This window comes from Chiroxiphia lanceolata, chromosome 3, assembly GCF_009829145.1.
Source record: "Chiroxiphia lanceolata isolate bChiLan1 chromosome 3, bChiLan1.pri, whole genome shotgun sequence".
In the NCBI taxonomy this organism is placed as follows: Eukaryota; Metazoa; Chordata; class Aves; order Passeriformes; family Pipridae; genus Chiroxiphia; species Chiroxiphia lanceolata.
The window spans coordinates 29,652,812-29,669,419 of record NC_045639.1 but is presented as its reverse complement, the minus strand read 5'-3'; positions in this window follow the sequence as shown (position 1 = coordinate 29,669,419).

Here is a 16,608-nt window from a genome sequence, read left to right as displayed (position 1 = left end):
TGTGGAAATTACATTATTAGAAATTAGTTTAAAACTAGATTTTCAAAGGACCTCAAACTTAAATAAGCCTTCAGTTGATAACACTTTTGATAGGAGTGTTTTGAAGAAAGGACACATCAGGTGTCTTTAGTAACTGTGAGGTGCTCTTTGCATGTGGTCTGTCATCCATGGTAAGGGGTTGTACAGAGAACCACTTCCAATAGGCATGCCGGAGGGCTCTGTGTCTGTGTCTTGTACATCAAAGTGTTCTTTGTTCACTGTGGGTGAAACAGGCAGTGTTATCGTCATTTGGAGGATGTAGAGTATTTTCTTCTCTCTCTTCATATAGGCAGATGTCCTGTGAGTGGAGTAAACCAAACTCTCCTAATCTACTTATCATCCCTCCACTTACCTAGCTCCTGAAATGGTGTTTGCCACACCATCCTGCAACTTTCCCAAATACCAGGCAGCAGTTCCAATCATCTTTATGGATCCACAGTGTCCTAAAGACAAAAAAAAAAAAGTAAAGCAGGAAAGTGTTCAACATGATGTCTGGATGCCCTGCTCATGCCTTCTTATTGTCTGAGAGGCACACTGTAGCACCAGTAACTCAGGTAATTCTTTTTATGAGACTTGAGCATATGAATAAGATTACATTCCTCATGTAATAATACTGAAGTCAGTGAGGCTATGACAGAAAACAGATTTATTGAGATGCATCAGTTTCGCAAGACTAGCTCCAGAAAGCAAAAATATGGATAGATGCAGATATTCTCAACTGGAAGGAACCAGAAACTCTGGAGTAATATAAATGAAAATAACTTCTGCATTAGCAGTCAGCTAGCCAGGTGTCACTATTAGCACAGAATGGAGAACTCCCAAAAAGAAATTATATCTAAGAGAAAGAAACTCTGAAATAAAACTGCTGCAGAGTCTTTGCAAAGAAAGGGTTTTCTGACAGCTTAATACTCTCTGTCTTCATTAGGAAGTGTATAATTGATGTGATATGAATAAGCTATTTGTTTGCATCTTAGGTTTAATGAGGGGCACTAGGTTAATAAAGACAAGAAAAGCAAGGCACCAAACCCCAAACTCCTGCAGATGATGCCTCCAGTACACCTCTTGATGGATCTGCAGCCTGGTGGGAGCAGTGGGGAAAGAAGATTCTACTAGTGAGTGTGAGGTCAGGCTTTACTTGACAATATTGCTCTCTTTTCATCCAGTTGTAGTCAATGAAATCATGAGGGCTATGGATATTTGAAGACAGAGTTGGTAGTTTGACTTGTTCAAGGAGAAAATTATTCCTGACTTACAGTTCCATTCCTGTCAGGTCATCTGAAATATTCTGCACTGGCAGTGATATAAGCGGAACAGAACTCACAGTCTATGAGTCACATTTTTGCAATATTCTTCCTGTATTAACTTCTGAACAGCTTCATGTTCGTGAGCAGCCTTCCTCCAGCTTTCTCCAGTAGTACAGAACAAGCACAAATTGTCCTCTTTGCTAGCATAGTACATTTTGGTCGAGGTTCTCAAAGATTTCTGCAAAACTTAGGAAGTTTCACAACTATGAGTATTACCCTTCTTAATGCCTGAGAAAGCTGGGAGGAAAAAACGGAAGCCAACGTACTCAGAGATATCTACTAGTTGTTTGCTTTTTGGGTTTCTTTCTATACCAAAGAGAGCTGAGGCTTGGTTACTCTTTCCTGCTGCAGGATCACCAGGAGGCCTCAGCACATGCTCAGTTCTGCAAGCTCTGATCCTGTATGCTCAGCCCGAGGTGCAAGTTGGTTGGCCTGAGATGCTGAGTTCTTAATCATCTCAATGGGATTTAAGAGCAGTTCAAGCTGCTACACAAACAGATGAAAAAGAAGTTTGTAACCACTTCAACATGTACCCTGGAGTGCTCTTGCATTTGTGGTTGAGATTCCTTGAAGGAAAAGGTTGAGAGCTTATTGAGCCAACAGAACAAGCTGGAAACACGTAGGTTTAACCTGAGTACTGGCTACACATGAAGTCATACTGAGCCTGCAAGATTTGTTCTGATCAAACTGCTGAAAAACCAAGAGTAAGACAGAAACTGATACGAAACCCATTGCAAGGGAACTTCTGGGGATGGTGTGGGTCACTATGATGTCTTCTTAAATGTAAAATGTTTCCAGAGCTGCAGCAATATCTGGGCTTGGTTCAGCAGAGCTATCCATTCCTCCAGTCTACTTGGCCTCTGCCCTGGCTCCCTATTCCTGATCCTGACTGAAAAATTACTTATTGGCCAGCTACTCTTGTGAATAGGAATTTATTTTATTGATGTATTTCCATTTTCATATCCCCATGACTGAGTTTTGATTATCTTTTATGGGTAATTAACATTATCCTCTATCTTCCATATACTGGTAGTTTTTATTGATTTGCCACCTTTGGGCATTGTAATAATCATTTTACTGTCCTGATTGCCATGCCAGGCTTAAAAAAGAATAAAAAAATTCCTTGGTCTGTTTTATTCAAGGAGATGTTCTCACTGAAGGACTAATTTGAACAGACTGAGATAGGAACTACATTTTGTTTAAGGAGTCAATGAGAAATTGCTATCCACAGCTCATGCTTTTCTGATACCTGGATCTCATTGTGCCCATGGATATCACGTGTCCTATACCCACAGATCCTGCTAAGTAGTGGAGTCTGAGTACATGTGCTTGAATCACTGTTGAGATGAGTTTTCATGTCCGTGTGGACATAGTTTTTCTGAGGTTTCTTTATTAATAAGTTATTTATTTTCTCCTTTGTCTCATCCATAAATGGTCATTATATTCTGTTATTATTTTTTATTATAAAATATGAAAACGTATTTGAATTTTTAGATAGGAGGAATGTTATATGTGTATTTGCTTTCAATAAATGCTGGCAAACCACTGCTATTAGGAAGAAGTTAACTGGAAGTCAGACCAACTGCTGGAAAATGACCCTACTTTAGGCAATATTGCTATAGCTGGAATAAATTGGCATCTTCATATGGTCACAATGCCCACTGAGACCATTTGCAAGGAGCTCATTGAAAATTTCTTGTTCTGCCTTCAGACTGTGCTGGCATTGCCAGAACTGTTTATATTCACTTGCCATCTAGCTGAATTTATGAAGTTTGGGTAAAAATACAAGCAGTCATTTTTGTTGTGTGACAGCCACACTTTATTTGATTTTTCTAAGACTCTGCTGCCTAAGGCAGGACACCAAATCATCTGTGTATTTTGTTGATAGAGAGGATTCATAAGATTTGATGATTTTATGCTAACTTGGTTCTCTCTCCTTTGCACATTTGATACATACTGGGTTACTTACTGGGGGTGTGTGTGTCTTATCTCAGGTGGTAAGTAGTAGCAATTAACTTTCCCTTGGCTGAGATCATTGCCCTTAGAAATGGAGCAGTGCAATTCACTGAGCAGGGGAAAAATGAGTTTGCTGACAACCAGTTTTGGTTGTGATAACCACAGATGAGACGCAGATGCACCAATGCAATTACAAGGAAATTTGCTTCAAGCCTTATAGCTTGCTGGGCTTTTAAAATGTCAAAGAAAAGTGAGGAAAAAAGCTACCTTAGTCCTAAAAGCATGAAGTTATTGGGATTGTTAGCGTTGCTACTGCTGTGTGCTGTTAGTTAGGTAGCTACAGACACACTTATGCCATGACCTCTGATCACAATCAATCTGCATCTCTTACAGCATTCTGCTCTTAGGAATTTCTGTATGATCGTGGAAGATTAAGCCACCTCTGTTTTGATAAACGGTAGTCTGAAGATATGTGTCAGGGGATACTGCTGGTGCAATGCCAAGAATAACTGCTCCTGCATGAACAGATCTTCTCCGTGTTACAAATCTGTGGGACTCCTTGCCAGTGGATGTTGCAGGTACAAGGAGTTTCCTGCAATGGGTTCAATGGAAGATGGGAGAGGAGCTTGGTGGAGATATTTATTGGTGGTTGCTACATAAACAAAACAAAATGCACAAGAAATCCATGGATAAGTGTTAGAGTAGAAAGCATCATACTTTCTTATCCTGGTCTCACTTTTCCTAGGTTTCCACAAGTGACCACTGTTGAGGACAAAAGTCTGGGCTAAGTGTGCCCTGAAGCTAGGATATAGTCTTATGTTTCTTCTAGCTCCCACCTGCCCCGTCTTGTCCTGTTCAATACTCCAATCTTGCTCCATCCAGTCCGTATTTTAGAGTTCTGCAACTTTTCTAGCATAGAAATTTCCTAAGCTTTTCTCGTAATTTGTGAGGTTTAATTCCAGCTGTTCCAAGTACTATACAAGGAGAGAGCCTTGAACGTCCACTGGGGCTCTCATTATCAATTTTATATTGCACTTTGTTTAATGGTGGGACCTTTCTTTTCCTTTCTCCTCCTGTTTCAACTGTTCTTATCAATATACTACTGTTTTGTGTTTTATCCATCCATGTAGTGTCTTCTCTTTAGTCATTTTTTTGCCCCTTATTTTGGGAATTCTCTAATAACTTGCTGTTGTTACTTCACAAATTGAACATCAAACACTATTATTGTCCCCATAGTTATGAATTCCAAATTTTGTCTTGAATCTATTGTTAACTCATATATTTTTTTGATGATTTTGAGAAAAAAAATAGTTATATGGTAAATTACTTTGTCATCAAAATACATTTGATGAGTTTGGGCACTTACAAGTCACTGATCTGCCTTCAAATTGCAAGCACATTGCTGGAGCTGCAATGGCTAGAAGTTAATATTCTAGACAGACTTTGTACAGGAGTGTGTGTTGTAGACAGACTTTGTAGGAGAGTGTGGGATTACATATGTTATGTGTTCAGACTGAGGCATGTGAGCAAGTTACAAGAATATGGTTGGTATCACAAAGTCATTTAGCCTGGAAAAGACTTCTGAGATTGAGTCCAACCTTGACTGATCACCACCTTGTTAATCAGACCATGGCACTAAGGGCCATGATCAGTTATTTGTTGAATGCATCCAGGGATGGTGACTCCACCACCTCCCTGGGTAGTCCATTCCAGTCTTTAACAGCCCTTTCGGTGAAGAAAATCCTCCTGATGTCCAACCGGAATCTCCCCTGGCACAGCTTGAGGATCTGTCCTCTTGTCCTATCACTTGTTACCTGGATGAAGAGGCTGACTCCCACCTGGCTACACCCTCCTTTCAGGTAGTTGTAAACAGCGATAAGGTCACCCCTGAACCTTCTTTTCTCCAGGCTAAACAAGCCCAGCTCTCTCAGCTGCTCCTCAAAGGACTTGTGCTCCAGACCCTTCACCAGCTTTGTTGCCCTTCCCTGGACATGCTCCAGCACCTCAATGTCTTTCTTGGAGTGAGGGGCCCAGAACTGAACACATGACTTGAGGTGTGGCCTAACCAGTGCCAAGTAAAGTGGGACAATCACTTCTCTGGTCCTGCTGGTCACGTTATTTTTGATATAAGCCAGGATGCCCTTGGCCTTCTTGGCCACCTGGGCACACTGCTGATTCATATCTAGCTGGCTGTCACCATCACCCCCAGATTCTTTTCTGCTGGGCCACTTTCCAAACATACTTCCCCCCAGACTGTAGCATGGGCTGGTTTTTGCTGAGGTGCAGGACCCAGCACTTGGCCTTGTTGAATCTTATGCCAGGGGTCTTGGCCCACATTGAGCCACTTGGCTCACTCTGCGGAGCTTTCCTATACTCTAGGAGAACAACACTCAACAACATCCAACTTGGTGTCATTCACAATTTGACCGAGGAGTCACTCGATCCCCTCACCCAGGTCATCAATAATAAATAGGACTGAGCCCAACGATCAATAGTCTTAAGATCAGGTACTGAGTCAACCCATAGAAGTGACTAGGTCAGTTTGATGCTATAGGAATATAGAGTCTGATTATTTTATTTATCAGGATAAACATTTTTACTGAGTGTGACTGTTTTATATCAAGGTAATTCTCAGCATGGGTAACAGAGCAGGATGATGTTTCTCTCCTGGCCTGGAGTGTGCAGCCCAAACATTGGTGAATATTTGGACCATGGAAGTAATCACATTGATGCTGGTAGCTCTTCAAAATGAATAAGGTTGTACTGATCAGTTCTTTGACTCAGAACAGCCTCCCAGTGTGCAGTTCACACCCTCTGTACTTAAAAAAATCACCTTTGCCTGTGGCCTGCTGGGTCCATCAAAGTAGTGAGTTGAAGCAAATACACCTGAAGCCAAAGGTCTAGAAGAGAGAAGACTGAGAAGAAAAGCATTTGAAGACAAGGGAGGAGGTTAGTTCTACCTCCTGAAGAGTTCATCCTAACTTGATGAATCTAACTTCTATTAAAGGGTTCAAGGTCTGAAGTCCCATTTGCAGCACACTGTTGAGCATGTTCTGAAGAATCAGACTGTGGCTGTAAAGCATCTCTCCTGTCATCTCCAAACTGGGTCTTCACACTCATCTTATACACATATTCATATCTGCCACATGTCCACAACAGTTTTGCTACCTACACAGACCTTTATTTATAAAGACTTATAGCTGAGCCATGTGTTTGGGTGCAGAGGCTCCTTAAAAATATCCCAGGTGAAGTTGCATGTTCCAGCACTTAGTGGCAGGATAGAGAAAATGGGAGAAGTGAAGCTGGGCTGTTGGGGAAGAAGGATTTGTGGTAGCTTGAGTTGTTAACTATAAATGTGCATGCACCATTTTTATTTGTTATATCTGTATTTTATATGTGGATGATGCATTTGGTTTTCCACTTACACTGAGAAGAAATGAAAGGACAAAAATATATATGAGATGGCATAAGAGAGAGGAAGAAAAAATTAAAATAATAAATTACACGTGGTTGGGCTTTGTAAAACACTTTGTTTTTTGGTTGCTGTTGGGGGACAGAAATCATTGCCCTGAGCCAATAAATAGAAGGTAGCAAGGATCGCATCTGTTTTGCATTCTAATTAAAATTTCAAACAAGCAGCTGAGATTCATGTTCTCTGTAACCAACTGGTTGTGGTGTTTTGAGAGCCCTCTGATGAGATGAAAACTGTAAGGATCAAAGGGAGGTCATCTGAGTTATACCATCACCAGCCTGTCCTATCTGTCATTGGTATTGTCAATTATTTGTGTGGAGGTATCACATTAAACCCATAATTTTAATAGGAGCTCTGTAGGTATTCCTGACTTCACGAGATAAGCTTTGTCCCAGAGAGTTTACAGTATGAATACACAATCAGAAGAAGAGAGAGAAAATGAGTACAAGGAGTCACAATTATCTGAGGCAACGATACTTTCGGTGCTAGTCAGAGAGATATGAATGGAATCTTAGTCATAGGTATTAAGAGAACACATTGTGTTGGTACACAGTGCATGCTCATGATACTGTTACTTTTGTGAAAGTGTTTTCACAAGCAGTGATAATTTGAAAGACAACAGAGAAAGCCTAAGTATGCTCCCTGGATGACCCTGGGAAGCTTCAGAATTACATCTGCCACGCACATGTATAAACTGGTTTTTTCAGTACCGTGTTTTGTTCTTGCCTGGTAAGGTCTAGATGGAGGCAGAGAGATTTACCTGGTTTATGCAATAATGAAGATAAGCAATAAGGCTCATTCTCCACAAGAAAAAACAGTATTAAACAGCCTATGTTGAAAACAAACATTTTAAAATCAACAGGCTAAGATAATTTCTGCAAAAGCAGTAAATAAACTATGAAGTTTTATAAACAGCTTATGTTAATATCTAATATCTCTTGAAAAAAAGGAAAAATCTAGATTGCAATCTATATTGCTGAAGGGCTGCCATTTATATAATTAATATATGTTAAAAGAGAAAAAGGAAATAGACCAGTAAACACTAGACCACTCAGGTTGATTCAGTGGCGGATAAATTAATGGAACAATTAATCTGTGACTTTATTAATCAAAGATTGGAAAGTAAAAATATAAATAATATCAGGTAACTTACTTATGTGGAAAGTAGGCCTTGTCAAATAAACTTTTAATCTTTTTTTGGCAAGATTATGAGTCAGGTTAATACAAACAACTTTGTTGGTAAAATGAATTTTCTAGATTTCTCATGGGAATTGGATTTAATACCACATGGAATCTTGAAATAAAAAAAATAGAGCGGACATGGACACTTTAGGTGGGTTAAAATTCTTTCAGCAGCAGAGATGAAAAGGGAATAGTAAATACAGATTGTCAGCAAGCAAAATCTTTACTTTTAAGATAACTTATGGGTGGAACTCTACTCCTGGTTGGTTGTTCCGGTGTATCTTCCTTGTAAAATTCACCAGTGGTATAGGGCTTTCATAATGGCAAAATTCTGAGGATGCTCTTAAATTTCATAACTCTTCTGAATTACTTTAACGTGACACAGAAGGTGAGATTCAATTATTAAAAAAATATATTTATATATAAACAGGCACCATTTTAAGTATCCTAAGGAACTGGATTCATCTGCCTGGGAGATATGACACAAAGAAACCCAAACATTTCAGAAGAGCAGCTGGAACCATATGGGATATTTCCTAGCAATCTGACCAGGACTACACTCCCATGTTTAGGCAGATCCTACCACAACTAACATCTGTCAGCTGGAGGTTTCTCTCCAGCAACCATGGCTCCTGCTTACAGCTTCTGATATGGCACTTGCAGTCTAACAGGTGTACATCACTAGCACTTGGGAATGTCTGAGACAGACTCTTGAAATTTTCGATGTGCCCTCTGTTAATTTTACTACTTGCTAGGAAGAGATTACCCAGTGTTTGCCAGCCCCTTTGAAATAACTTTTAGCTACACAACTTACATTTAAAGAGCAGCTAAAAAAAAGTAAGACTGGAAAAACTCTTCCCGTGTGAACTTCAAGAATTAATCTATTCAGTTTATCAAAAAAAAAAAAAGATTGAAGGATTACCTGATTATTTTATTGAAGTCCTTAGGCATGGAAAGCTATGATAATGAGAAGATTTGCAGCCTTGCAGACAGAGATATAATAAAATCCAATTTGTTAGAAATCAGAAAAATTCAAGCTTCAAATAAACCATAGTTTTGAACACTAAGGTTAATTAAAGATTGGAAGAATTTCCATGGAGGAGGTGATACATTTGCCATTGCCAAGAGTCTTTCAGGCAAAACTTTAGTTTTGGACACCCTTTAGTCCAGCCTCTAGGAAAAAAAACCAACACCATAGCCTCTGTGTGGAAATTTTCAAACTACATGATCACAATGATGCTTTCTGACTACAGAGCGCACAAATTTATAAACAAGTGGAAATCTTCCAAGACAGCCTATGCCATTGAAAAATTTGTCCCATCTGAGAAATGAGAAGTATTGGAACCACTCCAACAAAGTCCTTTCTTGGAGGAATGTATGACTATTCTCTCAGAAGACATTTTTTGAGATTGCCTGCATAGGTGTTAGCATACTGCTCCTCCTCTTGAAAAGCATAAACTTGAAGAGACAAGGTCATTTGAATAACAATCTTGGGTAATGAAATACAGCACTTCTTATCTCTGTATTTAATTGCATGCTCATCAGCTTTTACTGACTGTTGATTTCTTCTTTTGTACGTTCTTATCACTGTCAACAATGTTGTTTAGAAAATGCATTTTCCCCTCTTGGACAATTATCATAATTCCCAGGCATTCCTGCTGTCTTGAGAAATACAAAAAAATTGGCTGAGCATTTCAGTGATCCTTCATTCTTGAACAGCTGTCAGGGGAAATCTGCTTTGTCCCAGCAATCATGCTGATGTGAAGAATATCTCTTCTGTAAGGGTATGAGTCTGAGGCATCAGTTGTAAAGAAGAGGACTCAGGAGGCGATTCTGGATGGATACCTGTGAGAAGCATTAGGTAGACTTACTGTGAAAAGTACAGAAGGAGATGATGGGCATACTAAATACATGAAGACACAAAGAGAGAAAAGAAGAATTTCTCTGTTTGAAGCACAATCCTTGTTTGTCTTATTATCCTTATCAGGTGATTCGTTCTTGCTCCTTGGCCAGTGAGAAAACAAGAGGGGTGCAAGGTACACACTTGCATCTAGATTTGGATTTCAGATCAGGATTTGTATTTCAAGTTCTTTCCTGAGTTATGGGCATTCATCTGTAGTGGTTCGCTGTGTTGTATCACGAGGATAACTTAAGAGTGAAAATTAGATTTAAATTTGGATCTCATACTTCTGCAGAAAATATGAAGCACATCTGATTTTTGTATTTTAAATACCTCTCCTATCACCACATGCATTTGATAGAAAACTGAATTTTATGAATGCATGTATAGAACTTCTTTAAATGTGCTAAAGGAAATTGATAGTGAAGGGCTGGAGAACTTGCTAGGTAGACAATGGACAGTGCAACAGAAATTGATATAGTTCTGGGAATTATATTGGTTGTTTAGTTTTGATCTAGGAACAGATTGATTCAATTTAAGGGAAATGATTCTTCATTACATTCACAGAAGCGTGTTTCTGGAGCAGCGTCAAGATTTTAGCTGGTTTTAGGTTCAGATACTACATCTGTGAGCATTCACTGCACTGTTTTAGGTCCTTTATCAGGATTTGTTAGCCCCATACTGATCCTGTGATCCTCATGCTCTAAAAGACTGCTTCACCAAAAAAGGCTCCTTTCCCACAACTTTTCTATGTTTAATGTTAGCCAGCTGCCCATCATCAGTACTACTCTTTCCAACAGTGATTGTCCTTGAATACTAGCTAACTGTCTTCAAGCAGAGATCTGTACACTGCTTAGCTGTGTGTCCTAAGTCTTAGTTTCCATCCTTTTTGCCATCAACAACTCTCTACTGGCCCTATGCCACCTCATTTAGCAGATTAATATTAGGAAAGCTTTTAACAACACTGAGGTTTCCCTTTGGAAGCAGAGTGGAGAGATCAGCTGGAAACTGATTGTCACATTGCACAGAATCAGGGATTGTATTACTTAATATATGACATTTTAGCCCACAGACCTCAGTCAAACTGCCCTCGTATTCACAGCTTTCTGTGGCAGCGAATATAAGAGAGGAAAAACTGTCAGAACTTTCAGCATTGCAAGACACTTTGGTTTCTTATGATGAGTGCTTCTTTACATGAATAAATGGGGGAACATATGAGATGTATGTGGTATGAATAGATGGATATCTAAAAAGATTATATGAATCAATGGACGAATAGATGGATGTATACTGCTGCACATACTGAGAAAAAGTGATGGCTACAAAATTGTGTCAGAAAAAACAAGGAAGATTCTCATGCAGTGATCTGAGGTTCTGCCGTTTGTATCAACTTAACAAAAACAAAATACGTAAAGGAGATATCTCAAACAAAGGCTGCAGCAGGAAGTACATGTGCTGATTTCAGTAAAAGTACCTGAAATACCTCCCCATGTGGAGGAGGGTTTTGGCGTGAATCCTTCTAGCTCTGGATAGCAATTTCCAGCAAACTTTGCATCTGCGCAGAAAGATAAAATAAAGTGTAATTTAAACATTTAAAAAACACATTGCTCTTCCTGTTTTTTATGCTTAATAAGAGTGCTGATAGGTATGGAGCATCACAGAGAAAAGTCATAACTAGTGCTATGTGGTTGTGCTTTTTATTTGCATTTCCTTCATTTTGTTCTTTCTGTTCCTTGCAAAAGACTAAATTGATTACCAACTTTGTGTCAATGACTTCCACCTTTCCTTAAAAAATCAAGATAGTAGTTCATGTCATGACTTTAAATAAATTTTTGCTGCAAGTGTGGATTATCACTCTTCTTTGGAAAAGCTTTCAATTTTTACTTTAATGACATATGTTGTGTTATTTCAGAGGTGAAGAAAAATCAGTCCTAATTATATCCAGACATGATGGGCCCACAGATGAAAAATAGGAGCTTTGGCCAGACTTGTGAATTCCACTGAAAACTTGCAAACTTATATATTTCTCTGTCACATTCAAATTTTAGAGTAAAATTTCAGTCTTCTGCACTGAGTTGTCTTTCTTAAACATTATTATTTCTACTATATGTCTAGAAACCTAATTCATTTTGAGTGTAAAAAGGTAATTTCTCGTGTTTTCAGGTAATTCAATCCTGGTAAAAATTTCATAGAATCACAGAATGGTTGAGGATGGAAAGGACCTGTGGAGGTTATCTTGTTCAACATCCCCTGATAAAGCAGGGCCACCTAGTGCAGGTTGTCTTGGACTGTGTCCAGATGGTTTTTGAATATCTCTAAAGACTGAGACTCCACCACCACCCTGGGCAACCCATGCTAGTGCTTTGTCACCCTCACAGTGGGAATGTGTTTCCTGATGTTCAGAAGGAACCTCCTAAGTTTCAGTTTGTGCCCATTGCCTCACACCTTGCCCATCTTCCTCGCACCCCTTCAGGTGTTTATATACATTGACAAGAGTCCCCCCTGATCATTCTGTTCTCCAGACTGAGCAGTCCCAGCTCTCTCAGTCTCTCTCATAGGAGAGGTGCTGCAGCCCCTTAATCACATTTGTGATCCTTTGCTGAACAGCTGTTTGGGCCCCTCCACTCTGTACTTGGCTTTCTACTGCGTATGTTCTTTCGGTGTTACCTCTTTAGGACTTCCATGCCCAAGTTATCATGCTCCTCTTATGCCATGTTCCATCTCACATATGCCTGACATCATGGTATAAAAGACCCAAACATTTGTGTGCAATGATGTTTCAGGCACTTTGGACTGATAAATCACACATGTAGATAGTCATTATCCCAAGGGTGTCTACCGAGTCCCCATGAATATATGGAGCTTATAGTAGGTGGTAAAAACAAGCTTAAGTTTCTCCAGAAGCTGGCACTATGGTGCAATCTGGATACAAACCACCCTATAGTACTATGCCTGGCTGCTCATGATAGTTCCCTGAGAGAGATGTGAGCAAAGCTTGAATGGGAAAAACAATTCTCAGGGCCATTAGATTGGAGTATGACCTTTCAGCAGATGGCACAGTTTTTATAGCTGAACTCTGGGTCACAAAGGAGTAGGAAAACTCAGCTATTTCTTGTGCTGGGAACTGCTGAAGCTACAATGTAAAAGAGCCCCTCCATGGTAGCATAAGTGAAGGTCAGATTTCTGTATTCTGTCAGCTCTGGAAAAAGGTCATAGTTGCCATAGTTATCATAATTACATACCTGTGCTACTGAATTTTCCATGGCACAACAACAATATTTGGAATTCCTACATAAGCCAGGCCATAGAAAGCTAAAATAAACTTGCAGAAGCTGAAGTGTATATTAAAATGTAAATAGCAAGAGAGAACAGTTTGTGTAAGATTAGGGTGAGAAATATATATGTGATGATTATAAAACCTGATGCAATGGAACATGACAGGGTGGGGCCCTAGGGCTGAAATAAACTAGATTCCACTCTTAAAATACATTATGCAAGAGTGAAGATATATAAACTGGGAAAAATAATGCAGTAATAAATATGTTTTGGAAAGTGAGACAGGGTGAACCAACACAGTTGTTAACCCCACATGAATCTCCTGCCAATATCTTTGAATATGAGTTTTAGCTTGGCCTTGTTTATTTCAATAGTATTTAAATTTTGAAAGGATTTGTGGTTTATTTTTTTCTTTTAACCATGTTGAATATGTAAATAACCTCAACAAGGAAGAAATTATCATTAGCTAAAGCAGAGCTGGAGAATTTGTACTACAATGTGATTTGAGTGCTTGCGTTCTCCTCAAGTCCCTTTGCAATCCATCCATGGATAAGTGTGCACCCTCATGCACAGTCATAGACATCTTTCTTCTTAGATGTTTCAGGGACAGATGCAGCAGCAATCTGATAGCAAGGAAAGAAATGCGGAGATGTGCCCTCACATTGGACAAGGAGGTGTGTGCTACTACTGGCAGGGCTTACCTCCACCACTTACTGCAGTTCCTCTACCTCATCACTCCTTTCTGCTTCACTCAATGAACTTATGCTTTTGTGATCACAGATGTGTTGTATCTATGATGCATCTGATTATAGGCATGGTTATGTTTATCATACAGCCAAAATTTGCTGCCTTGGAAGGGACTTAAAAGCTGCTCTGGCCTACAGCCTGGTAATGAGCTGCATCAATGAGTTTCAATAACACTCTGGAATTGAATACATGGATCTCAGCATGCATGGCCAGCACTGGAGTGTTTACATGCCCATGAAAGAGGTACAGTCCTTTCCATTTTATTGACTGGGAAACTAAGTCAAAAGGCATCAGCAGCCTCGTTCTGTTGCCATGGAAGTTGATAGCAAAAATCCCTTTTGCAGTCACAGAAAATGAAAGGTTGACTGAGAATTGGTACATCTCAATAGAAATGCCAAATCTGTTGGCTTCTAGTATTTTACAGTTAAGCCCATCTTTTGTTTTGTTCTGTGTTAGACACCAGGGGTCTGTGATGATCAGTACTTTCTCTCTGTTGCACATCTGGGATGCTTCTGGAGAAAGTGACTCTTTTATCTGTAATGAACTGATATAGATTTCCAAACCCATATACTGGAAGAAAGGAGATACAAGTGGTCTTTTTTAATCATCAGAATTTACCCCAGAGGGAGAATTTGCGCTTCCTCAGTATATGCATGCATTGTTTGATATGTGTAATTGGTGGTAATGGTAGAGGTATTAAACTTTGAAAATCCCACATGGTGTATTGGATATGTCTTCAGTTACTAATATTTAGCACAAGAGGTCAGACATCTCTCTGTGGAAAAAATGTACCTTCCTTGAACTAGAGTACTGTTCTTTAATATCTTAAAATCACACATTATTCATAAATAATAGGTAAAATCAAGGGAGTGAAATATCATCACTCTGCAATATTTCTCTTTGTCAACAAGTTGCCTTCTGAACATAAAAGGACGCTGCCATGTCAGAGCAGATTAAATCTTTTGCTCTTTTTCCTCTTTGTTCTGAGTACAACATTGGTACCGTGCATCCAGCTGTTTGAACAGAGAAGATTAACCTTCTCCTGGGGCCAATTATACAGCCCAGCTGTCTGCTGTCATCACAGAGCTGCCCAAGAGCCCAACCAGGGACACACATGGGAGGGTCCTGCTGTAATGAGAGTCCATGTTTCAGATGAGAACTCCTGGCACTTCCCAGGATGTGTATTCTGGTATCTCAGAGACCTGACTATTCCGCTCTCATGGTGATTTCTGGCTGCAGAGACTTGGTCACTCTGCAGTGGCAGCCTGTATGAATGAGCCACAGATCCAGATATGGTGAGGTCAGCTTGTATTTCACTGGGTTGTGTGCATTAGCGTCATTATGGGTCAAGAGATGTGCACATGAACTCTGCTAATTGGGATTCTACCAAAATCCTGGGCATTACTGGGGCCCTGGATCTTCAGTCTCAGCACCTAACTTGGGGATCTCGAAGACTGGTGCTCCAAAGGGCTCCAAAAACCAGTGGTCTAAGCCCCAGCTTGCACATGATAATTATCCACATCCCACTTCCTATGTCAGTAGTAGAAACATGTAACAGTAAAGAAAGAAAAATTACAGACACTACTGTAATCTCTATATGTCTGATCCAAATCATAGAATCAGCCGGGTTGGAAAAGACCTCTGAGATCATCAAGTCCAACCCTTGATCCACTACCACTGCGGTTACTAGACTGTGGCACTAAGTGCCACATCCAGTCTCATCTTAAAAACCTCCAGGGACGGAGAATTCACCACGTCCCTGTGCAGTCCATTCCAATGCCTGATTACACTCTCTGTAAAGAAATTCTTCCTATTTCTGCAGGGCACTAAAATACATTAATATAGAAAATGTGAAAGAATGTTTACTAGACTAGCCACACTTAAAACAGCAAGCAAGAAATTTTGAGCTGTTTGGGGAGCCATCCCTACCTAACAAATACATGGACCGGAAGTGGACAGGTTTGTTGTCTTCGGGGAATCTCCCAAGTCTATATAGAGTGGTTGAAAAAACAGTGAGAGGCAGTGAACAATGTTATCCTATCCCTCCAGCTGAGCACACCAGGACCATCAGTGATAAGTTTTCACAAAAATCGAAGTAGTTTTCTTTCTATTGGCTGCAGATGGACATTTTTTTTTAATCAAACATCTATTCTTTCATTTTTTACTTTTGAGTGCTGAGGGAGGGTGGAGAGTGAGAGAAGAGCAAGGAAACAATGCACTGAAAAATGTCTATTTCATTGTGGGAAGAAGTCCTTGAAAATTAAGAGGCAATTTTGAAAGTGGTTGATTTTAGGAAAATGATCTTGGAAATATTTTCCAGCTGAACTTCATATTGTATCAGGATATGGTGAAGTGTGACTGCAATAGAATTTGCAAATAATACCTTGAATAGCAACCACAGCTGTAACAGTGTATGCTAACACCTTTTGAAAAGGACATTAAACTTTAAGCCTATTTGTTACCATTAGAGAGCAATCTGAAACAGAAGACTGTCTCCAAATCTGTTTGCAGTGAACTGCTTCTACAGCTTCCGCTGACTCCTCTGTTAGGAGGAAGATTTACATCGAATTCAGTTCTTCTCATCTCCTTAATTATGGCAATGATGGGAAAAATCACTTTAAGATATTAGGAGTGATATATATGTTTACACTCGAAGCCCAAAAGACAGCTTTTCCACAAGAACAAGCCTTGTTGACCCAGATTTCCATCTTTCAATGCTTTCCCCATGCATA